Source organism: Ambystoma mexicanum, chromosome 1p (assembly GCF_040938575.1).
Source record: "Ambystoma mexicanum isolate Mex_15411 chromosome 1p, UKY_AmexF1_1, whole genome shotgun sequence".
NCBI classification, from domain to species: domain Eukaryota; kingdom Metazoa; phylum Chordata; class Amphibia; order Caudata; family Ambystomatidae; genus Ambystoma; species Ambystoma mexicanum.
Window position 1 is genome coordinate 383,846,832 of NC_090921.1, and position 25,088 is coordinate 383,871,919.

Genomic DNA, 25,088 nt, shown 5'->3' on the forward strand with positions numbered 1-25,088 from the left:
AAGAAGATAGGAAGACTTTTCAAAGGGACCCTAGGAATTATGTACTTTCAAGATGATATCCTAATATATACCAAAGATGAAAATGAACATTAGATAAGGTTAAACCAAGTAATACAAAATTTGCAAGAATACCGAATGACTGTCAAATGGAAAAAATACTAATTGTATCAAGAACAAGTGGAGTATTTGGGGCACAACTGGCGAAGGACGGAATTAGTCCCAAGGAATTGTTGGTTAGGAGCATAATTGATGCACCTGAACCAAAGGATAAGCAAGACCCGTTATCATTATTGGGATTGTGTGATTATTACCTGAAGTTTATGAAAGACTTTGCGTTCGTTGTTGAAGCTTTGAGAGAATTAACGACAAAACAAGTTAAGTATGGGTGATTCAAGTAACTACAAGAATCTCTTGAGAAAGCAAAGTAATGCATAATTGATCTCCCACCTTGAAGCCATTTGACAAAACAAAGAAGACTATTATAACGGTAGACGCTAGCAAGAGAGGATTGGGGGCAGTCTTGACACAAGATGAGAAAATGGGAGAAGTAACAGTTTTGTTTCAAGAACTCTCTCACAAGCATGGGCATGAGATGCACAACATTTCAGACATTATGCATGGGGATTGCCATTCATATTATGCACAGATTACAAGCCATTGTTGAAGGTACTAAGCAGAGGTGATATGGAGAAAGCATCTCCCAGACTGTTGAGAATTGCTACAAGGCTCATTGGGTATATCACGAATTTAAGTTTAAGGAGGGTCAGCACAATAACATTGCTGATTGTTTTTTCTGCTCCCTGTAGCGGTTGAAGAAGAAGAGGCGGAAATAACAGTGGATGGAACAAGGCCAATCCTGAGGTTTGTGTGTTGGCTGGATGTGCTATAACACAAGAGAGTTGGTTGGCTACACAATGCAATGTCATTATACAGGAAGTATGCATGTATGTGGCACAGGGGTTGACACTGACAACAAATCAAAAGGGGAAGTTGAAACCTTTCAGCATAGTGGCGGAGGAATTATCTACAGAGGGTGGGACACTGAGAAGAGGACGGGTGGTATCACCCATGGACATTCATAGAGATAGCATATGAAATGCTCATGTTGAGCATTCTGGTATGACTGGCACAAAAATGTTAGGGAAAATGTTTGGTGGCCCGGGATGGATAGGGTGATTGACAGGCATGTAAGGGGATGTGCCCATTGTGTGAACAGCGACAAGGTATTGATTACTACAATGTCCCATTGGTGCCTTCTAAAGTACTGACTGAAGCATGGTCAAGGGTGGCCATGAACATAGTGGGTCCTTTTTAATGAGTAAGACCAGAAAGCTGAAACGTTTCAGTGTTGATGATTATCATAGCCATTGGCCTGAAGTGACCTTTGACTACAGATGCGGTAATACAATTAATGCAGGAGATTTTTCAAAGAGAAGGTGTTCAGAAAGAGATTATTACAGACAATGGAACACACTAAAAATGGTCACGAATGTAGAGCAGAATGATATCAAACATGTGACCACACTGTTGTATCATACCCAAGCAAATGGTTTGGTGGAAAGATTTAACAGGCTGATCAAAAATGTAATTCAGTTTTTCAGTTATGCTTCAGATTTGGGTTTAGACGATAAGATTATTTCTATGATATATGCATACAGGTTAAGGAAACATCCCAGTACTCGCAGAACACTGTTTGAGTTGACGAGGAGAAGATCCCATAGGGATGCCAAGTTTCTGAAATGGATGGTGGACATTTTGGGAAACGGGGATCGTGAGTCACAAAAGGGTGTGGATTATGAGTTTCTAAAGAAAAAAAAGCAAGTATGATAAGAGAAAAGGAACAGGACATTTGTGCATCAGAGTGGGTGATATAGTCAAAGGTAAATTACCACATGGTGTGCACATGATTGAATACAGATGTCCAAAGTCAAGAACTCGAGTGTGATGACAAGTGATGGGAGCTGGTGGAATTTGAGCAGGATTTCTAGGTTCAGGGATTAGCTGCCAAGTGGTTTGTCTGTTTGGAAAGGGGGAGGGGTGTTGTTTTTACTCGCCTGTTGGGTGTCACTAGTTGGAATGCATGCTGGAATGAGCATTCTGGAAGGTTGAAAGTGAAGGATGGAGGAGGGCTGTGGCCATTACTGCTGTTAAATTAAGTAAACAAACATATGAAGAAACCCTACCTTGCAGTGTGCAGATCATCGTTATTTACGCGTATTGAGAGGAAGCTACATATTCTTACACGCAAAGAATGGTTAAAGAACAGCCAACAGTGGTGCAATCTTCTCACACAAAAAAGAGCAGGGACAGTGCAGCCAGCAGCATTGAAAACTTCCCTCATACACAAGATTGGTGCATCAGCAGTGCAAATATTCCCCACAGAATAGGTATATAAATGCAGTAGCACTGCAATCTTGCCGTGTGCAGAAAAGCAGGACTGCAGAATCAGCAGAAGTGCAGGCTTCCCTTGTGCAGGTATATCATACCCAGCAGCAGCGCATTATTCCCACAAACACAGAAAACATTGGCAAATGCAGCAGTACAAGAACGTGTGCAGCATTGCAAGCTTCCCACACACAGGAGAGGGGCAGCACGGAGAACAGTGAAGGTTTCACCAACAGAGAATATGTACAGCACAAACAGCGGGGGTGCAATCTTCTCACGCAAAGAACAGGCACTGCACAGCCAGTAGCAGTGTAAGCTTCCCTCACACACACAGAAGAGAGGTGCAGTAGAGTCAGCAGAAATGCAGGCGACTCTCGCACACGTTGATCATAGGCAGCAGTGTGCAGGGTTCCTTAAAGCAGCTGCATCATAAGCAGCAACAGTGCAATCTTCATAGAACAGGTGCAGCACGGGCAGTAGCAGTGTAAGCTTCCCTCACACACACAGAAAAGGAAGACAGCCAGGATGAGTGTAGCCATTCCACACACACACAGAAAGGGGGGAGCAAAGCCAGGGAAGAGGAGGAGCGCAAACAGCAGCGTATTTCCACACACACAGCATGGATGCATCACAGGTAGCATGCCTAGCAGAGCTGTACCCTTTGTACACAAAGAATGCAAATACAAGAAACACGTGGCTGGATAAATCACATGGCATGGGGCAAAACGAGAGGACCGTGAGAACAGTAAAAACATGCATTCCTACCCAATACCCATACAGTGCCCCTGCTGTGCCTTTCTAATTTTATCTAGGTCCCACTAAAAGTCTTTCAGAATCAGGTTCTCCATATCGAAAATAACCACCTGTGTGTCCTTCAGATGCTTTAGAAGGAGCGCAAAGTGGGGAACTGATAGACTTTCGTGCATTTTAATCAGCAGTTCAGAAGCAAATAAACACGTTTAGCTTTACCCAACATGACTGAGTCTCCCAACCAACCGGCTTGATGGGAAATCTATCAATGCCTCTATATGTTCCTCTTCGCTATGCTGTTTCTTGTTTAAGAAAGAATGTATGCAGGCCGAATGGAATAAGATTGGGGGCTCCTTGTGCGCTGGGGCACCGCTGCCCATCTCGACGCACAGCCGGAGGGCGAGAGGCAAAATGGATCACAATTAAGGGGCTTATTAGGGGTGGCTGGCAAGCAATCATCTCATTGGGAGGGTAATACCCGTCGGCCAGGGGGGCGGCATTGTGCACGCCCGGGGATTACATCGGCCAGGCGGGCAGAGACAATGGGCCCCTCCTGGGAAGGGAGCAGTGGAGGAGGCCCAGGCAAGATGGGGGAGGCCGGGGCCCGCCGCTTCTGAATGAAGGGCGAAATGAGAAAGGCGGCACTGCGAGGGGGTGGTACAGGGGCAGCAGCGTCACGGCATTGTATCTGGCTCAGGCACTGGGGCATAATCCTACACCGAAGCTGTCAAGTCGTAACACGTCCGGTGCCTCACCGTCATTCATTCCCGGGTATTCGGCCAAACGCGCATTGCATTCTGGGACGACCAGGCCCACGTTTAGAATGTAGGCGTGGGGCTATGCGAATGTGGGCAATGGCTGTTCGGCATATTTAGTGCAAGGGTAACGTTTTCACAGAGTTTGCCGATAAAATCTCCAGCAAACGGATAGCTGTGTTTATTTATTTAGCAAAGTAAATGGGAAAATGCAAGTAAACAGCTCTTAAATACTTACTTGGCGTTCCCCATTTAGTTTGCAGAAAAAACACTGGAGTTAAACTTTTTCTAACGAGCTTTTCAGCAAATTCAATTAGGACTGTGCTAGAGTCTTCCACTAAATTTGCTGATAAAACGGAAGGTTTTAATGTTTTAATCAAACAAAGAGGAAGGGGGGGCGGTACATGTTAAAGTGGGGTGGGCTACATGCCTTCTCCTTCGTTTTTTTTATTACAACTTAAAATTCGAAGTGAACAATTATACATTTTACCCAGATACTCCAGCCTATGCAATAGTACCAGGTGCTGCTTCATCATAAATGTCCCGAGAGGATAGCTCAGGGGCAACATTCTCGCCTTGGAAGCAAAGCAACACAGGTTCGATCCCCGCGTATTAATACCTCTGGGTATTAATGTGCGTTATAAATACGCAACTAAGACAAAAAACGCAATTACAAAAACAAAAAAAATTCCTGTAGATGCCGGTGGGCAGTGTGAGCGCTTTAAAAATGCAAAATAAATATGAGGGCCTTCCCTATTAAACATCCTTATGTTTTGTTGTATGTGCCCCAGTGAGCTATTGGAAGTGCATGACTGCCCTTGGATGTGGATGTGGACAGTATGGTATGATACCCCATCCCCAATCTAAAACCCTGAAACACATGGAGCGAGACCAAGCATGCAAAGAATACTCTGCACTTTTCCATGTTTTCCGCGAATGCTTCCACTGTTCTCGGTGCAGCACTAAACCCTCACTCAAGCGCCTAAAAGTTATTTAGTTTGCAGTGTATGCTATAAAGGAGTAGTATGCCATCTCGTAATGTAAGGTAAGATTTAGATGAGGATTGGAGCTGATTGCTCTGATCACCCCAGATGGCAGTGACCTGCTCTGAGACAAGGCGATATGAGGATTGGGGGGGGGGGGCGGAGTAGTGCGGGCTTGTGCTGCATGTACATTTATTTTATCTAGTCATTTGTAGAGCGCACCAAACTCGCGGGCATCTAGGCGCTACATGCAGGGGCACCGAGTACGCAGGTGGTACGGGGCTCGGGCACCCCCCGGGAAATGCTATTTTTGTCAAAGTTCCTATATTTATAATGGGACGTTTTTGTTTTTTTAGCCACACGCCCCGCCCCCTCATCCCCAGATCTCCCCGGGAAAACCAAAGGACTACACTCCTGGCTACATGTACTAGAGGTGACTTGAGAATGAATATCACAAATGCAGCAACCCCAGAATTCTCCTAGGTAATACTAATCCAAAAGTGCTTAGAAGCTATTAGGACTGCCGTCTGGTGCTGGATCTGCAATTTACCAACTATGCTGATGACACCCAGCTCGTCTTTGAGCTGAGCAGCAAGTACACTGAGGAGCAGTGCTTATTAACAAAGTGTATGCCACTATCCAGCAGTGGATGGCTAACAATCGAATGTGCCTGAATGCTACAAAAAATGAGACTATATTATTTGGCTAATCACAGGCAAGATCCAAACTGGACCCTCAGTATGTCAGTTTCTCCATCAGAATTATTTTTATTAAGACTGTGGGTAAGGTCAAGACCCTCTGCGTCACCTTCGAGTCCTCACTGAACACTGATGCAAACGTTGAGAGTGTTGCTAACAATGGCCAATATGTACTGCAACTCTTAAGGTTGATCAAACCGTATGTTTCAAAGGCTAACTGGGCCATTCTGGCTCGTGCCCTAATAATGCCAAGGATAGACTACTGCAACTCCTTGATGCTGGGGCCAGTAAAAACAGTCTTGAACGCCTCCAGGTTCTAGAAAACAATGTAGTTCGTATCGTTAAGAATATACCCAGACACAAACGCATTTCCTCCCCCAGGAGTCAACATTGGCTCCCTGTGGAAGCTCATATTCACTTTGAAGTGCTGACAATAGTTCACAAATGCCTTTATGGCCAAGCTCCAGGCTACCTTAAAGAGTGTGTTAAGATCCATAGCTTGGCCAGATTCACCAGATCGAGTGATGGGGTCTGCCTCTGTCGCGAGGAGTAAGCGGGCTAGAGGCATGGGTAGATCTTTTGCTTTGAAGCTGCCATCCTATGGAATAAACTCCCCAAACTTCTGCACGCTGAAAAAATCTATTGTAGTTCAGGAAAGGGGTGAAAACTATTGTTTTTGAGTAATCTTCCCTTCCTGCTTGCTCACCTATCACGCCTTCTCTGTCCCTTACTGCTTTACTTTCTGCGCCCCAATGCCTGCGGGCTCCGGCGCATTACAAATGGACAAATAAATAAAATTGGTGCTGTAAAAACATTGTCACTCTTTAATTTTTGCCAAAGCCTGGTGCCACCAAAGCATACACTTCTAATTCAAAACTAATGAAGGCATTGGTCAAGATCTTGAGGTCTGAGTTCTAATCATAGCTTCTCTCTTTGACCTGTGTGTGTTACTAGGCACTGTATTTTATCCAAAAACAGTGTGGCTGTCATACACCAAATTACTTATCTGCTTTATTCATTTAACTTATTTCTAGAGTGCTGGAACACGACTCTCAGGCAAAGAAGCACCAAAACAGCACTAACACAAATGAAACACAAAGAGCGTTAAATGATAAGCAGCCCAAACAGCAGAGGAGAATAGAGACCATTCATTCAAAGAGGATGGTCTTCAGTCTGTGATTAAAGGTTACCAGGGAAAAGAGCAGGACCTCAAATCCAGGGGCAATGCATTCCACAGGCTCGAGGCTGTCACGGGGAAACATCCCTCCAGCACAAGGGAACCTTTGGTCTTTGATGTTAGAAGGCCAGAGTTGTTAGACCTCAAAGTACATCTCGAATAAACGTTCTTTACTTTATCAGGTTATTCCTGAAATCCTTTGACCAAATGAGATAAGGGCATGATCCATTACACCCCTCACTGGTTATTGGAGCAAGGAATGCATTGGGATCAGGGGTGGACTGCCAACCAAAAGTGGCTCAGAGAATGTTTTTCAAAGTGCCCCGATATTACTCCTTTGGTGGTTGAGCAGTGAGTTTTTAGGAAAGATGAAGGTTTTTAGTAGGGCTAGTGGTAGGGGGCGATGTGTGTGTGTTCATGTAAATGTAATTATTTCCATTAGGCCGATGGGTGTGTTCCTTCTCCACTACACAGTGAGGCTTTTGTTGGATACGTGACTGTCACATTCTGTCTCTTTTGCCTTTTCTGTCAAAATCCAGCGCATAAATAGCGGTATAACAGCTGTGCGCACCGAGTTATGTATGTATGCATTCATTTCCATGAAGCGCAAACCTAGCTGAGATGTAACAGGTCGCTGTGCATGGCGCCGAGTGAGTGTTGGCGCAGTGAACTCTGGGTAACCAAATGCCTGCCACTGGCTGGTGCTAAGCAAATAGCCATTTACATTTGGAGCGTCATTCTCTGACTGTTTTAAGACTTGGCTGGTGAATAGATGTTTACTTAAGGGGAGCTCATAAACTGGTGAGACATAAACCACTCTAGAAAAGAAAGTCGTTCAATAGGGCAGTGGGTGATCTGAGGGGAGTCATTAGCTGAGAAAAAGGACAGGGCAGGGCCAGCAGCTGGGGGAGGTAAGGCTGCACAAGACAGGGGGGCTCCGGGCGCACCCATTCTCAGACAGGAGGAGGGGGAAGTTCACAGTAAGTAGGCACGATCTTGGCCACAGAATACAAAAGGTAGCCTCCCCTCATCAGCACGTCTGCAGCCTCCTTTCCTGTAGTTGGACACACCTCTCTGTCTAAATCATCTTCATTCAACCTCATTCTTGAAATGATGTTTCAATTCTGCGTGCATGTCAAAACGTAGTATTCCAGTCGGGAGATGCTAAACCAGTCATGTTTTTCTTTTGCATTCTGGGTCTTGTAGTCTTGGAATTCCCCATTCCAACTCTACACTTGCAAGTCCCAGAACGCAAGGAAAATAAAAGGGCTGGGTTAGTGTCTCTGGAATGCAAAGGCGCATGTTCGCATGTATGATTTTCTTCCCCACCTATATCGTTTGCCAGCCCGCTACCCTCGACGGATCACCCCAAAACATTCCAATGAGCTTCAGAGATCACAGAACTTTATTCAGGAAGATCTTTGCAAATTCATTGAACTGAGATTAAGTTATTAGCGTCTTAAAAAATGCTTTTACTGATTGAGGAACGATACTGTGTACAGAGAGAGGCCCCCTGTAGTGTATGTGAACCAGTCTAGAAGCTTGCCACTGTAAATGGCATGTTATGTGTCAGGGGGGGCTTATGATAAGCAGCGTAACTGTCTTTGGGTCAATTACATTTGGGAATGACCCCCAACAGGAACAAGTAGGGATTTAAGGATGGATAGGTGTCTTCTTCTTGTGGCCTGCACTGCTGAGCTGCTGTCCCCATTCCAGAGGCATCGTCCTTGCTACTATTGTCTTACCTTATTTGCAGAGGGACTATAAAATACACACGTTTAATTTATGGCAATTATTGGACAAATGAAAATATGTGCTGCAACAATGATAACTACGTTTTTAAAATTAAGTGCATTTTTACTTCTCATATTTCCCCTGTAGACAACAAGTCATAGTTGTTTACTTCCTGAAACATCCTTTTATTCTCCAGTTCCCAAAGTAAGGAATAAAATACTCCCACCTCATAACCTTACCGGAGCACGGATAACAAAAATCTCACCCTGAAATGCCCCCGATCTTGGATTCCACCACATAGCAATAAGGGATTTTCCAGTCAACAGAGATCCAGGCCCACCACCAACATCACACATGGCGGTGTACTTGAGAAGTGGCATCCCTTTGCTTTCCAGAACTTTACCAGAGCGAACTGCCCTCTTGCCCTTCCTACCCCCCTGGGGAGTAGGCTCTACACCTTCGAGTTCACAATCACCCTGCAGCCTAATCAGTGGCGTGTCCATACTCTTGACTAGGGTGGCCCAAGTGGGGCACTGACTTATGCAGGGGTGGCATGAAGTACGAGCGCACGCGCGCACACACACACGTCTGAATAGCATTAATTTACTTATTGTCTCTTCTACCCATATCTACTTTAATTACAACATTAGTGTCTTAAATATCTATTTTTAAAGTGTAATGATCATAGTTTAGGATAATAATGCGGGCACCTGGGGTGGGCTATCAGATTCCAGGGGTACCACGTGCCACCCCAGGCCTATGGCTGCCTTCCTAACAGGTGGCTGTGAGTGTGCCTCAGAGAGAGAGATATAATTCAGATAACCAGACCAGCCTGAGCTCAACACACACTTTTCTGTGTGGCGTCTCTCAGGAAGACAGTCTCTATATAGTGGACTAACATGCATCCACACAAATACACAGCATTTCCCCTATCTGACATCTTCCTTGCACTTGCAAGATCCTTCCCCGCGTTCCCTCCCTCTTGTCACTCTTGCTTTTGGTTTCCTTCGCAGCAGACTAAGTCCTGTTTTCCCAATGCACCACAGATGAGGGGCAGCGGTTTGACTCGTACAGTAGCGATTCAGCTCAGTTACAGTCCGGAAGTGCCTCAAAACCCTCCTCTTTGATTCTGCTTTCTCTCCCTCTCTCCCCTGCTAAATCAATGAAATTGTACTAAATCAGCAACTGGGCCACTCACCAATCTCGGTCCTTGGCCCAGCCACTCTCCCCTGCACTGCCTTCCCGGCAACCCCTACACTGCGGGACTGTCTCTGGATCGCTACAGCCCCTCTGCCCAGCACTTGTCTGCACTTATCTTGCACTTGCCACCAGCTGGCCCTTATTATTTATCTTGTTCGTTACTAACCATTTACTGCACTTTCCCCCTTCCCTTTCCCCCTTGCACTTTTTCCGTCCCCTTAACCTTGCACTTGCGCGATCTGAATGACACCTGGCCTAGTAGGATCGTTGCCTGTCTCCCTTTGTCCCCCCCCCCCTGCCTCGTCGCGCCTTGAAACACTTGTGTATAGGCGCGTTACAAATGCCATATCATATCTTATCATATCATAACATAACAGTTCCCTGAAAGTGTCCATCTAGGAACTGACGCCAGAATAGGGCTTGCTACCCACCCAGGCATTCCCAAAGAAAGGACCATTCAAGTTATCGCTGCTGATGGTTGGTGATGCAGGATTAAGACACTTAGGTGGCCATCCAGTGAATGATGCCAGGATACCCAAACGGATATCATTAAGCAAAAGGACTTTGCGGATTCCTTGTTGTTATTGATGAGTGTCACTAAAGCAGGACTAAGTCAAGGGAATTGGATTTTCTTTTCACTGGAGGGCGCCTTTAAGCTAGGAATGCATCAAAGTTGGACTTCACATAACTCTGTGGCTGACGTTCAGCCAAAATTCTGCTATTCAGCTCTAGTCGATTACCTTTATACTTATTCTAAGCTGAATAGCGCACTTTTTTAAATTTTCCGATTGGCTTATCCAATCAGGAAGGAGAATGCCGAGCAAATTCGGATCACTATCCACCAGTAGTTGATCAGAATATCCCCCAGTCTGGTGCAGCTTCCTCCATCTGCTGTGTCCAGTCCTACTGTCCTACCCCCATTCACAGCCTTTAACTCGATGCCTTCCTCGTCAGCCTGCACCAGCCCTCTGCATGGTTATGCGGGTCCCGCGCCGCCCACTGCTGGTCCACCCTTAGCCACGGCCGGTGCACAGCTCTTCCTTCTCCCCTAGTGCGCCGGCGTCAGCTCCCTCCTCCAAGCCTTCCATAGGGCATGGTGCCACGTCTCCATGGCAACACGGCACTGCACACCATAATGTTTTTTTTTTCTGCTAGTCAGCCGACCCCCGCTTCCTGTACTACCGGTACGAAAATCCTTAGCACCCTTGTGGTGGGTGGCGGCGGAGTGCAGGACTCACGCTGATTACATGCCCTAAGCCCGCCTTAATGGCCATTGCTTTGCTCGGGAACAAAACGCTGTGCTTCTGTGTAGCTAATCCGTGTGAGACGCAACCCTTGTGGGTGCTAATGCTTAATTTTCTGAAGGAAATGATGAGTAAAAGAAAGTTTGGCGACACAATTTAATAGCGATTGTGTAACAGATTTTATTAAAAATATTTTCGACCTTCAGTTATGTGTGCTGCGCTCTATGAACCATTCTGAAAATAAGGGTGCACGGTCTCACTCGGGGCTAACAAGTTATGTGGATACATGTTAATGCATCACTTACGTTATAAAGCATAATCAGAACTGTCTAAGGTCTCGGTTGTGCTTTGGTCAGTCTGTAAGGTCTCCCTCACCCTCTAGACGGTTCTATGAGTGAGTATAATTGTGTATGGTCCATCATACCCTGGATAATCCGGTATGTAAGTGTAACTGAGCATGGTCTCACTCGTATTCTGGACAGTGGTAAGCATACTTGCCTATGGTCTCGTTCGTGCACAGTAGCTGTGTAAGGTCTTGCTCATGTTCTGGACATTGGGAAGTATACTTGCCTATGGTCTCGTTCTTGCATGGAGAGTTGTGTAAGGTCTCACTCGTATTCTAGACAGTGGTAAGCATACTTGCATATGGTCTCGTTCGTGCATTGGAGTTGTGTAAGGTCTTGCTCGTGTTTTGGACAGAGTAAGGTCTCGCTCGTGTTCTAGACAGTGGTAAGCATACTTGCCTATGGTCTCGTTCTTGCATGCAGAGTTGTGCAAGGTCTCACTCGTGTTCTGGACAGTGGTAAATATACTTGCCTATGGTCTCCTTCTTGCACAGTAGCTGTGTAAGGTCTCACTCGTGTTCTGGACATTGGGAAGCACACTTGCCTATGGTCTCGTTCTTGCATGGAGAGCTGTGTAAGGTCTCACTGGGGTTATGGACAACGGTAGGTATACTCGACTATGGTCTCGTTCTTGCATGGAGAGTTGTGTAAGGTCTCACTCGAGATCTAGACTGTTCTGTACATATGTATAAATGTGCAAAAACGCATTTGTCAGTATTCGTACACAAGCATAACTGTGTATGGTCTCACTTCCACTGTGTTCAGCGTAAGGTTTCACTCGTGGCCTGGACCATTCTGTGACACAGTACTGTGAAAGAGGTCACCCGCGTACTTTAAAACGTGCTTTGAACAGTTCTCTGCATAAATATAGTTGCGTATATCTCACATGGGTTGTAGACACAAGTATAACTGTACGGTCTCACTCATACTTTGGGCAGTCCACTAAGTACGGGGTAAGGCCTCACTCGTTATCTGAACCATTCTGCAAATGATAACCCCAATCTAATCAATTCTGAAAAAAGGACTTGTGCAAGACGCCAGTCATAGTCTAATCTGTATGGTGCAAAGGCACGTCGTTTTTCACTTGGACTCTTTGCATTCCTGTATGGTCTGAATAGGCTTGAAAATGGGTACTGCCACACTTTGGGCAGTTCTGCATCTTTTATCATTATAGCCTATGTGCTTTCTAGAGCACCCTGTTATTTTTGGCATAGGGTTATTGCGTGACGGTATCAAGTAAGGTGTCATTCGTTGTCTGGAACACTCTGTGGCTATTTACTGATGTCTACCTCCTCTTGAAATGTAATGCGTTTGTGTTTCCCAACTCAATCAGGTCTCTATATGCACTGCCCTCAACATCTCAGGGTTTCTCCATCTCTGTGGTGTGCAACAAGTGCTCACCAGTTGCTCTGGATGCTAGCTGGCACTGATGGTAATTGTATTTCAAAACATCAAGAGAGCCAAAGTTTATGCACCATGTTCATTTACTATTGTCGCTATTATATTTATTGAGGGCGGACTTAGCTTCGAGAAGCAACAGAGCACTTTACAGAAGTATGCAACAGTACAGATGCATAACAGAATGCTTTTCAAAGGTAACAGAACAGATATACAGCGGGGGTAGGATACAGAGGGGCATAGCTGTAAATGGTGGCAGGGAGGAGAAGGGTGGATAGTTTCTAGCGAGTCAGGTGGCGCGAGGGGTGACCTGATGGCCTAGATGCTGAGGACTCCTTGAAGAGGTGGCTCTTGAGTTTTTTTCTGAATTGTGGGAGTCAGTCTGATGCTGACGGGGAGGAAGTTCTATAGTCTTGGGGTGTAGGCAGAGAAGGCTTATTTTCTGGTCCTTTCCTTTTTGCAGTGGCAGATTTCAAGTCTGCACGTTTCCTGGCTGCTAGTGGTGCACTGTCGGCCAGAGGTGCTGAGTTTCTCCTCAAGGTAGCTGGGTGACTGGAGGGCGACTCCCCTATAGATGATGTAGCAAGACTTGAAGGTGATTCTAGTGTGCAGCGGAAGCCAGTGAATGTCAATGAGGTTGGCATGATGTGGTCGTATCTGTGTAGACACCTGAATAGGCGTGCGGATGCATGTAGGACACTTATCTGGGGTACATGGGAGGATGACAGGAGGCCTTCGAGCAGGGCATTGCCCCAAATCCAGGTGGGATAGGACCAGTGCATAAATAGTGGATCTAAAGCTGTCCGGAGGCAAGAGGGGCTTGAATTTCTTCAGGAGGGAAAGCCGATACCAAGCAGAGTTTTCTTAGCTATGTGTGTCTTGAAGGAGAGGTGGTTGTCAATGTGGAACCCAAGGGACTTGGAGCAGGAGGTGAGCTCAGGTGTGAAGCCTCCAGGGTTCATGGTTGATAGTCAGGTCTGTATGTTTGGCTGTTTGGTGTTGTTGGTGAGGAGTAGGAATTCAGTCTTGGAGGGATTGAGCGTCAAGTATGCACTGGACATCCAAGGCTGGATCAGCGAGAGGCAGGTTTTGAGCCTGTGTGTGTCCTTGATGGAGTCGATCTTGAGGTATAGCTGTGTGTCGTCAGTGGATTTGTGGATGTTGTGTGTGGCTAGGAGGGCTCCCAGTGGCTCCATGTATCGATTGAAGATCACTGGGGAAGAGGATGAAACCCTGCGGGACTCCACAGGTGACGGATAGCATTGGCAATCTAGGAATCCATCTGCACAAACTGCTGGCAGTTTGGCGAGGTAAGACTTGAACCAGCAAAGGACAAGGTTGCTGATCCCCATGCGCCAATGTAGGGTGTCCGTGAGCACCTGGTGGTCTACTGTGTTGAAAGTAGCGGAGAGGTCGAGTAGAACCAGGAGGCAGGGGTGGAATCATTAATGATGTTGAGGGCGTAGTCAACCACCTGTATAGTTGCCGTCTCAGTGCTGCATCTGGAGGATGTTGTTGGCGCTGATGTTTTACTGCAGTTGCGCTGCTACCGCTTTATCCATGATCCTACCAAGCAATGGAAGACGGGTGATGGGGCAATTGCTACCTAGGTTGTCGGGATGCAGAGTGGGTTTCTTTAGTAGAGGGAGGATTTGTCCTGTGTTTAGGGTTGATGGGAAAGTGACTTGAGTTAGGGAGCTGTTGATGATCTCCAGGTAGGGAAGGAGAGCCTCTGTGGGGAGGGTCTTGAGGATGAATGCTGGGAGGATGTCATCTGCATACGATGTGGCTTGGAGGGCAGCCTGGGTTTCTACTAGGTCCTCTGTCGAGAGTATCTTGAATGTCCAACATTTCTTGGAAATACAACGTTTAGTAACTAAAGCAAATACAAGAAATGTGCAGCCATTACTCGGACCTGTAGTCACTCTAATACTACATATGATACTCAGGGTGGACTAGTATTAAATATAAATTGACCTTTGCGAGAGTCCACTGTCCCCCTATACCACTGTGGCCCTGTAATCCCAGGCAGCCTTGGTACCAGTCACTTCTTGGTGAATGGCAGTGGCAGGTGCATTCATAGTTGCATGGAAGCAGCATCATTTAATTGTGGGACACCCCGCTGGCCTCAATCGCTCTTCTGTCGCTATGCGGATATTTTGTCTCCTCGTACCTCCATTTCCTGTTCTGTTCCCAGTTTCCTTCTGTCTGCTTTTCAGTGAAAGGTGATTTCTGATCTCGTTTCCCCCATGTCCCCGTGAAGACGTGCACAATACAGGGCTTGGATCTGTCTATTCTGTCTGGCTAACAGTATTTAGCTCGGTTGTTATGACAGGGTGCGGCGTGCAAGATGGGGGAGATGAGAGATATTAGGAGAAGTGTCTGCATGAAAACCATGATCAAAAAGTACCAGGACTCTACCTGTCACAAGTCGAGAAGCGCAAGCACTGTCTATCGATCCGGCTGTCTTTCCACGACAGGCTTTTCTCTGCACCGCTGTGCTAGAAACGGCGCCTACGGTCAGGCTTTACGAACCAGTACTTGTGGTGTATTACTTACAGTACTGCTGGTTCACAGTGGGGTGGCTATACTTTTAATAGGAGGGAACCAGAATTTCTCAGCAGGGCTGCAAGGCTTCTAATGGGGCAGTTTCAATGCTTCTCAACTTTTAATAGGCCAGTGTCAGATATACCCTTCGTGGGGTAGTGCCAGCATCTCTCATTAGTGCTACTCTAGCTTTAACAGCACCGTAAAGCACTAGTCCATTGAGCTGCTACATTTTAATGTAAATTTATCATCACTTCGGAGCAGTACTGGTAACCTTTAATGGGCGAATACCAGCACCACTAAAAAAGGCTTTTATGCTTAAATGGGAAAAAATCAGAGCCCTCTCAACAGGGCTGCAAAACATTTAATGGGACAGTTTCCGCTCTTCTTAGCAGGACAGCTATACACGTATTGGGCCAATAGCAGCAATTCTCGGATTATTGCTTTAGTGTTAACATTTTTTGCACTTTAGTCTTCATGTGCCCCAAAATTGAAAGTTGTGGCCATTTTACATTGAAACACTCAACTTTAAAATGAGTTTTACATTTAATTCAGCCAGCTCAAGTGAACAAAATAGTGTAATGAGATGCAGCAATTTCAGCACCAGCAGACAGACTTCCGTGGCAAAGGCCTGCCTACAATCTTATTATAGGACCCACACCACAAAGGTGTCAATAAGGTCAAGGAATTGTCAATTATTCTAGAAAAGGGCATATCAAGAGTGTCTGCTCTGAATCCACCATGTATTGCTAGGCCACTATATTGACTCATCACCAGTTGTGCCTTTGATATGCTGAACAACAGAAGACAAAGCTGTTACCAGCATGGCATGGCACTCCCCATGACCGACTCCCTGGGCCTGTACAAGTGAAAGAGTATGGCAGTAAAAGAGGCTGGCCTATCACCCACCAGAGCTAGACCAACTATCCCCATGACCAGCTTCCTGGCCCTGTACAAGTAAACGCGGATTGCAGTAAAAGAGGCTGGCTGGTCACCCGCCCTGTACAAGTGAAAGAGTATTACAGTAAAAGAGGCTGGCCTATGACCCTTCAGAGCTAGACCAGCAATCCGTATGAACGGCTTCTTGGCCTTGTACAAGTAAAAGAGTATTGCAGTAAAAGAGACTGGTCTATCACCCACCAGAGCTAGATAAGCTATCCCAATGACCGACTTCCTTGCCCTGCGCAGTCACTGCATAACTGTCTGCCTGGCTATAGTCTGAAGGGCCTCAGAGAGAGAGAACAAGTTACTTACCCTGTTGGCTCAAGTACTGTTTTTCCCCCTCCTGAAGAGGAATTACCAGGCGTACCATAGACTGTAGGCTCCAAGAAAATGTAAAGTGTAAGAATAAGTCAATTCTACGGCAGGGTAGGCTGGGAGGGCCGATGAGGAATACGTGGGAGGAACATCCAATCGAAAGAACGTTACCAGGGGTAAGTAACTGGTTCTTCAAATGGATTGTGCCCTCCCACATATTCCTCATCTTATGATAGACTCCCAAAGCAGTAATAATTTGGTGTGGAGTACAAATTATATTTTAATTGTTGACATGGACTGAATGAAGGACCATTTTAGCAATTTGTCCTTCCTGACTGGAAGATGAATCCAGGCAGTATTGTCTCACAAACGTGTGAAAAGACGACCAAGTGGCCGCTGAACAAATGTCTTTGATTGGGACACCTCTTGAAGAGCAGCAGAATTTGCCATGCCCCTTTGGAATGTGCTCTCAAGCCTTCCGGCGGGTCTTTGCCCGCTACCCTGTAACATTCCCTAATAGCCAGGATGATACATCTGGATATGGTCTGTTTTGTAACAGCTAAACCTAATTTAGGTCCTATATAGCCAACAAATAATTGGTCATTTTGACAAAAGATTTGGCCTTTCTTGATATGTAAAAACGGAGAGCCCTTTTTGGGTCCAGTCTATGTAATCTTTCCTCTTTTCCAGGATGAGGAGGTGGATTGAAAGTTGGCAAAATAATTTTTTGCGACAAGTGGAAATCAGACACTGCCTTAGGTAGAAAAGAAGGCTTCACCCTGAGAACAACCTTGTCTTTATAGAAAACTGTATGTGGAGGTTTACAGGAAAGAGCCTGTAACTCACTTACCCTCGGGGCTGACGTTTTGCAATGAGCAAAACAGTTTTGAAGGTTAACAGTCTTAATGGGTATGAGTGTATAGGCTCAAAAGGAATGCATGTTAGAAATGTTAACACCAGGTTAAGATCCCATACAGGGACTTTGAATGGAACTGGTGGAAATACATTAGTAAGACCCTTTAGAAATTGGACAATCAGAGGGATTTTTAAAATATGAATCCCCTGAAGAGCGATTGAAAATGAATAGCGCTGCCAGGTAACCTTTAATTGTTCCAATCTGGAGCCCCAGATTCGCCAAATGTAACAGAAAAGAAAGCACCCTAGCTTTCACATAGAAAGGGATCCACATTCTTATCCCTGCACCAGATGCTGAACTTGTTCCAATGGTAGCGGTACAAAGATTTAGTTGCTGGCCTTCTGGCCGAAAGCAAGATCTCCACTACGTCTATTGGGAGGTCCTAATCCTTGTATCTCAACCTCTCAGAAACCATGCATGAAGGTTGCAAGTCTTGACCTCTGAATGGAGAACCCGATCCTCCTCTTGCTAGAGAAGGTCCTCTCTTTGTGGAAGACGTATTGGAGGGCAGATGGACATGTCCAGAAGGTCTGGGTACCACGTCCTCCTGAACTTTCTCAACCTCCTGACTTGAGGAATAACGGGGACTGGAGGAAATGCATACTGGAGTGGAAATTCCCAGTCCACTCCGAATGCGTCTCACAAAGCTCCTCTTGGGGGTAATTCCCTATAGCAGAACAGTTCGCACTTCTGGTTGTCTCTGGTCGCAAAAAAGATCCACTTGAGTGGTTCCCCAAAGGGTGAAGATCTCTTGAAGACTTCCTGAGCTAGTTCACACTCGTGGGAGACTGTGTTCTGCCTGCTCAGAGCATCCGCCTTATTCTCCTCGCCGGCTAGGTGAACTGCTGATAGAGAGATTCCTTCTTGAATTGCCCAGAACCAGAGCTGCATTGCTTCTCTGCACAGTGGTAGTGACCCTACACCTCCTCTCTTGTTGAGGTAGTACATGGCCACACTGTGTTGTCCGTCACTATCAGGACGTTCTTTCCACATACAGAGGGCACAAAGGTCTTCAGCGCTTGTCTGATTGCCCTTAGCTCCAAAAGGTTGATGTGTAGTTTGGATTCCTGATGGAGACAATCGACTGCTGATTGTCAGGTCGTTGGCGTGGGCTCCCCACCCAGTGAGTGAAGCATCCGTCACTACAGTTATCTCTGACCATTGCTGCTAAAAAGATTCTCACTTGAGAATGTTGTCCTTGCAAGCCCACCACAGAAGGTCCTGAGAGACTGCTTGGAACCTTTAGGTGGTCTGAAATTCTGCCTGAGAATTGGAACCATTGAGTTCTGAGAGCCCACTGAAGGGATCCCATTCTGAGGTGGGCCTCTGGCACCAGAAAATGCAGGATGCCATGAGACTGAGAAACCACAAAATATTCGAAGGATGGAAGATGCTGGGCACTCTTGAATTTGGTGACCATCTGCAGAATATGTTGAGCTCTCACCTTGGGTGGTGAGGCTTTCCCAGAGGAAGCATCCAGGACTGCTCCAATAAATTGAAGTCTTTTAGATGGTATCATGTGGGACTTCTTGCAATTTAGGGAGGAGCCCAGTTTGTGGAAAGAGTGGCAGGTTACGCTGAGATGTTCCCGGGCTTGTTCAGGTGAATGGGCCCTGATCAGCCAATCATCTAGGTAGGGGTAGACGTGAATCCCCGCTCTCCTGAAACTCGCTGCCACCACCGCCATCAATTTGGTGAAAATCCTCGAGCAGAGGCCAGCCCGAATGGCAGAATTTGAAAATGATAACGAGAACCGCCAACTGCGAACCTCAGGTACATTCTGTGCTTGTGATGGATAGATAAGCACATGAAAATAAGCATCCTGAAGGTCCAATAACACCATCCAGTCTTGGAGTTGGAGATAGCACCTTTCACTAGGAGGGTCAAAATTTCCTGCACAAGGAGCGGATCTGCAACTTTGAAAGAATTGTTTCCCTGTGGATGTTCCTGAGGCCTTTTTTGAAAAGGAAGGCAGTAACCTTGGGCTACAGTTTCCAGTGCCCAAGCATCTGAAGTAATGCCCTGCCATTCTTTTAGATGCTAAGTAAGTCTGCCTTCCACCGGGGTCTTGTGAGTCAAGGCATCAGAGTGGTTTGGTGGCAGCTGAAGCAGCGGCATAGGGTAAAACTGCTGCTGCTGCTTGTGTTGGCTTAGCACCTCAACCTCGTCCATATGAGGGAATCTTCTCTGACGTCTTTGACCGGCTTGTCCTCTTCCTCTTCCAATTGAAGAGTAGAATCGAAAGGACTTACCCTCCAAGAAGATGAACCGGTATAGGGGTGTTGAGGTGGTCTAATGGTGGTGCTAAGGGATTTAGATGCCGCTTTTTAGGTCTGCAGCTTTTCCAAACTCTCATCGGCCTTTCTGCCAAACAGCCTCGAGCCATCAAAGGGCATGTTGAGGAGTCTAGCCTGCACATCTGGTGCAAATCCAGACTTCCTCAACCACGCAAATCTGCCTAATAATGTGCTAGTTGCTATGCATCTGCTGATGCTGTCTGCAGTATTCAGACCTGACTGGAATAATTCACCCATTGCCTCCTTACCATCCTTGACGATTGCTAGGAAGTAGTCTTTCTTTGCCTTCCGGGATGTGGTCAGCCGCCATAGCTACGCAGTCCCACAGGGTAAACATAAACCTTGACAAGGTACAAGATGCATTAGTTGACTTTAATGCCATACTGCCAGCAGCATATATTTTTCTCGTCCAGGCATCCACTCTCTTATTATCCCTATCAGGTGGGATGGATGGGTATGCTGACTGCTTGGTAGATGTAACAGCCTGAACACCAAACCTTCTGGAGTTGGATGCTTAGTCAAATACTCTGGGTTGCTGCTGGATGGTCTATATTTTCTAGGACAATTTGTATTCACTGCAGTTGTAGTTTCTGGTGTCTCCCAATTTGCTGAGACCCTTTTTTGTAGTGCAGTGTGAAATGGCAAAATGTAATTTTTTTGAGGCCACTGATCCAAAATATCTGTCAGTTCATCCTGCTCAAAAGAAGGAGAAGGCCTGCTCCGACCTAAAAACTCTATGACCTTCCTAATCAGTGTCCTATATGAGGAGTCAGCGTGGTCAGTAGGATCTGCTTTGCCAGATTCCAGTTTGGGAGAGGTATCTAAACCACTGGCCGACTGACGGTTATCATATAAATCTTTTAATCTAGACTATTCAGAGATAAATTAATCTGGCACATTAGGGGTGCCATATTGTAACCGAAATGGTGGTGTGTTATCATCTGAAGGTTCATTATCTTCATAGATGGAAGTTAAAGTCTTAAAAAAATCTTTCTTGGGCAAAGGTTTGAAAACCTTTTCCTGGGTTACCACTGGCTGTGACATTTTCGAAGTAATCATCGACACTGGCTTCGAAGTCAGCGTCGATTTTGTCGGAGTTGCCTTCGATGGTGGTGTCGACAGCTCAGACACCGACATAGTCAGCGAAGGCGTCAACGATCTCTTATGCTTTTGGAAGGAACCCTCAATGGACTGGATTCCCGACTTGTCGAAGGCTTATGGCTCAGTTTCGAAGATTTTGTCTTTGACTTCGCTTTGTTGTCTTTATGCAGATCGACAAGGACATGGGCTTTCTTCTTGTCCTTCGAGGGGGTCGGGCCGCATTCTCGAAGATTTCAAGCATGTCATTACGAAACACAAACCATTTTGCTGCGGAGTCTGACTTAGATGGGTATTTGATTACTTTAGCCGTGGAATCACTAGAGGTCGAAGGTGACCTGTGACGCCGTTTCTTGTCCTTCTTTGAAGATGATGAAGAATGGCATCATCAACTTCTCGATCAAGACCGATTAAATTTGTTTCCATTGAGGAGAAACACTTGACTCATTGGTCTTTCTCTTTGAGCTCTTCGAAGGAGACTTCGAAAGTAACCTCCACACCGCCAATTTACCTTTATGCTCCCTTAGAGCCTTTTCGGTCATCGCCTGACAGGAGTTACAGTCGGAGGTACAATGAGTGGTACCAAGGCACCACAGACTTGCGGTGGAGGTCGGTGATCGACATCTTTGATCCATAGTCTTGGCATTTCTTGAAGCCCGTTTTAGGTGTTGATGGATCCGATGGGTAAGACATTTTTGTAGATCGAAAATAATTATCGAAGTTCACAGAAGAACCAAAGCGTGCCGTAATTCTTCGAAGCGTTAGCTCTGAAAAACGGAACTGAAGCCAACGGGCGCTGCGTGCGCTACTTATACTGATGATGACGTTGACAGTCGAACGGAGGCCCTTGAGGGACATCGACTCAACGAGAAGGCACACAGCGCCCACTGTCAGAAATATCTCTGAAGCAGCTGAAGCTGGAAGGATAATTATCATAAGATGAGGAATACGTGGGAGGACACAATTCATTCCAAATAATTGTATTTGGCGTTAGCCATCAATAAAAATTACACATGAATACATATGTCATGGTTTTATTACACGGCACACTCCAGCCAGGGACTCCTTCCCCGGCAATGAATGTGGTGCACAATAAAGAGCTTTTTATTTTGAATGAACCACAGGTTCTTTCTTTTTTTAGTAGGCCTCCAGCCCGTCTCGCACCCAACCTCCACAAACACTCCGTGTCACAATGGACTAAGAACCAGGCCGGTGTGTATCAATAAAATATTTATTAATGTATTATTTAATGAAAAAGGAAAATCAATCAATTTCACAGCCACCAATGTTGTGCTAACACAAATGCACTAATCTCCACAAAACAACTTGGTTAAGATATCCTGTTACAATTCACACAATCTTTAATGGCAACACAGAAAAAGAACTATTTTATAAAGAGATAACACCAACGGTTTAGCACTCCCCCTGCAACACCCACCCCCAAACATCAGCTAACTTGATTCCTTTGAATGGAAGGCAGTGGGAAGGAGTAGGAATAGACTGAGAAAATCGGATTTGCGGTAAAGCTCACCACCCCCAGATGGGAAGCCAGCAAGAAAGTGCAAACCCATTTTTGGAGCAAAATGGCAGAACGGGATTTTGATTATTACTCACAACCGCTAAGGGACAGAAGGAAAGGAAATGTGTATTGCTTACACTTGAGGAGATAGGGAATCCTAGATAATACTAACCAGCACACCAGGGCAACATAGAAATAAAGTAGGAAAAAGCAAATGCAAAAGGGAAACATACAATGGCCATTGGAAATTCGGTTTACACTGGATTTACAATGACAGGCAGCGCAGCAAAGGGGTATAGCTCAGAATAGGAAAATCGGACAGAGGCACATAACAGATAGACTTGTAGGCAAGAGGGATTGCTCTCAATGAGACTATGGTTTGGGCTTTTAATAGGACAGATGCAAATAGGAATTTGTGGGGTGATACACACAATACATGGACAAACTCAGGTTTCAGTTACACAGAGACTACATCTTTTGAGGCAACACTTTAATGACTATAATATTTAAAGAAATACACCAGGGACACAGTGGTTAATTTCGAATTTCAACCATCTTGTACCATTAATTTGAATGGGGGAATTAATGGATTTACTTAAAAATATGCTAAGGGTTACACAGACACAGGGGTTTACCAAAGGGAATATGCTAACATGCACAGGTTAAACACAGATTCATCTATGGGAAGGTGACTGAATTACACCAGCAACATGGGGCTTTCAATGGGGGAATAATTGGGTGCAATGGTACAAAATGAAGCAAAAGGGTTTCTTACACAGTAAGCCTTGGTTTGGGATTCTGGAAAGCCAGCTAGATCTCAGGACACTCTGGATCTCCGGAGACTCTGGACAGCTAGACAAGGGGCCTGGTCACTGCACTCTGCCTTGGTTTGGGATTCTGGAAAGCCACCTGGATCTCAGGACACTCTGGACAGCTAGGCAAGGGTCTGGTCACTGCACTCTCAAAGATAGTAATGCACAGCCGCCTTCTCTCCGTCCTCCTTCCCCTGTCTCCCCATATTTTTGCGTGTGTCTGACTTACTACAGTCCCCCTTATATAGCACAACTGACATCACTCACTTTATAGGACAGTTTGCCATTCCTCTCTCCGCCCCCTGGCACCATCTGTCTGGTTACTTTTATTACTATTCTTTGTTCTGTTGGCCACTTTTTGACAAAAACCAGTTATGTCTCATGACTTCATAATTCTACTAGCTGAACTAGATATGTGGTTTTAGTTTGTCATAGGGAATTAGGTAAGCCAATCGCCAACTCTGTATGATATAGCATGTCCCAGTGGCACCTTTTTGTTCTTTACACAAAATCTAGAAACGTTATAACTCTGCAAATGATCAAGCATGTTCATAATTTAATTTTCCATCTTTCCACCAATTGTCATGTTGGTGTCATTTTTAGATCAGCCATAAAACCGTTCTAACTTGTTATTTCATTCTCCAAAGTCCTAGAAAAATGCACTTTATCTCTTTAAAACTGCCTGAAATTAAAAACATAGCATAAAACGAAATTATTTCTCATTCTAATTTCTGCGAAAATGCCTAAAAATGAAATCAGTCCTTCAGTGTCAATTGGGAGGATCTGTCCCCCTTTGTGGGAGGGGCGCTTCATCCCCCACAGCCAACTGTCTTCCCCTGGCTCTGCCGGTGACCAAAGATTTGTATGACTCCCTTTGAAGCTGTCAGTTTGTTCTTGGTAGTGGGTGCAGGAAGGAGCTCACACCTCCTAGTCAAACTTTAGCCACACATGCTTTCTTTGAAATCCCTGAGCCCCTGCCTTCAAGTCTGGCAGAGCAGGGAATTATGATGCCCTCAGTAACATCACATTTGACTGCAAAATGGTTCAATGGTAGGTGTGACTAACAGTGGGAAGCGGGGCTTTTAATTGCGTTCCCTGCCTTAGCCCAAACTGTTTTTTCGGGTAATCTGTGCATCTTCAAAGGTGCCTGAAGTCTTGAAGGTGGAAACACAATGGACAATGCTTTAGTCACCCTCACCCCCCTCACACACACAGCATATTTCCATGACATTTCGGTGCAAGCAGGGCTATCTTTGCATCTTTTTAAAGTCATTATTCTTTTTCACACGTGTGCAAGCCATTTTGTTTGTCTAATGTTTGGAATCCTGTCTTGTATGTCACGGGATTCTTTAATTTCTCCTTTCTGAGCAAGTTTGCATTTGCTGTGGCACATTGATAATAAGGGGTAGGCCCCCTTCCACGCAGTTCTCTGATTTGACCTGCACAGGAGAACAACCCAAGCCGCTTTTCGTTTTCAGTGTTTGAAGGGCTGCTGTTCAAGTGAAATGGAAAGCAAAATCCGCTTCTAGTTATAGTGTTCCAATTCTTGCCCCTCATGTAAATTAAAAGTAAAACAAGACCGTTTTTGGATGCAATGTATAACTTCTCGTCATTCAGGTGAAGTAAAGCACAGCAGGGCTGTTTTTGGGTTCCAGTGTTCAAACGCTTGCCACTCCTGTGGCAGGGAAAGAAAAGCACGGACGTTTTTGTTGGCAATGTTTTAATGTAGCTTTTCAGGTGAAAGGGATTTCTGTTTAGGGCCTATGAATACACCCCACACATAAAACAGTTATAAAATATAACACCAAAAATGCATTATTATAAAAAAGAGTCTGCCATAACATTTCAGTCCCTCCTTTACAAAAGTACAAACTTCAGGTATAAAATTCAAGTCATTAAAATTCATAAACAAACACATGACATTCGGAAGGTCCCTAATTCCAAACTTTCCAAAATAAGTTTAAAAACACTGTC

General features: G+C 45.4%; 1 long non-coding RNA gene across 1 annotated transcript in view; it reads right to left on the minus strand.

The window, feature by feature from the left end:
- LOC138570593 (uncharacterized) overlaps positions 1–25,088 on the minus strand; it is a 352,331-nt gene that overhangs the window by 149,518 nt on the left and 177,725 nt on the right. The gene's annotated exons all lie outside the window — the stretch shown is intronic.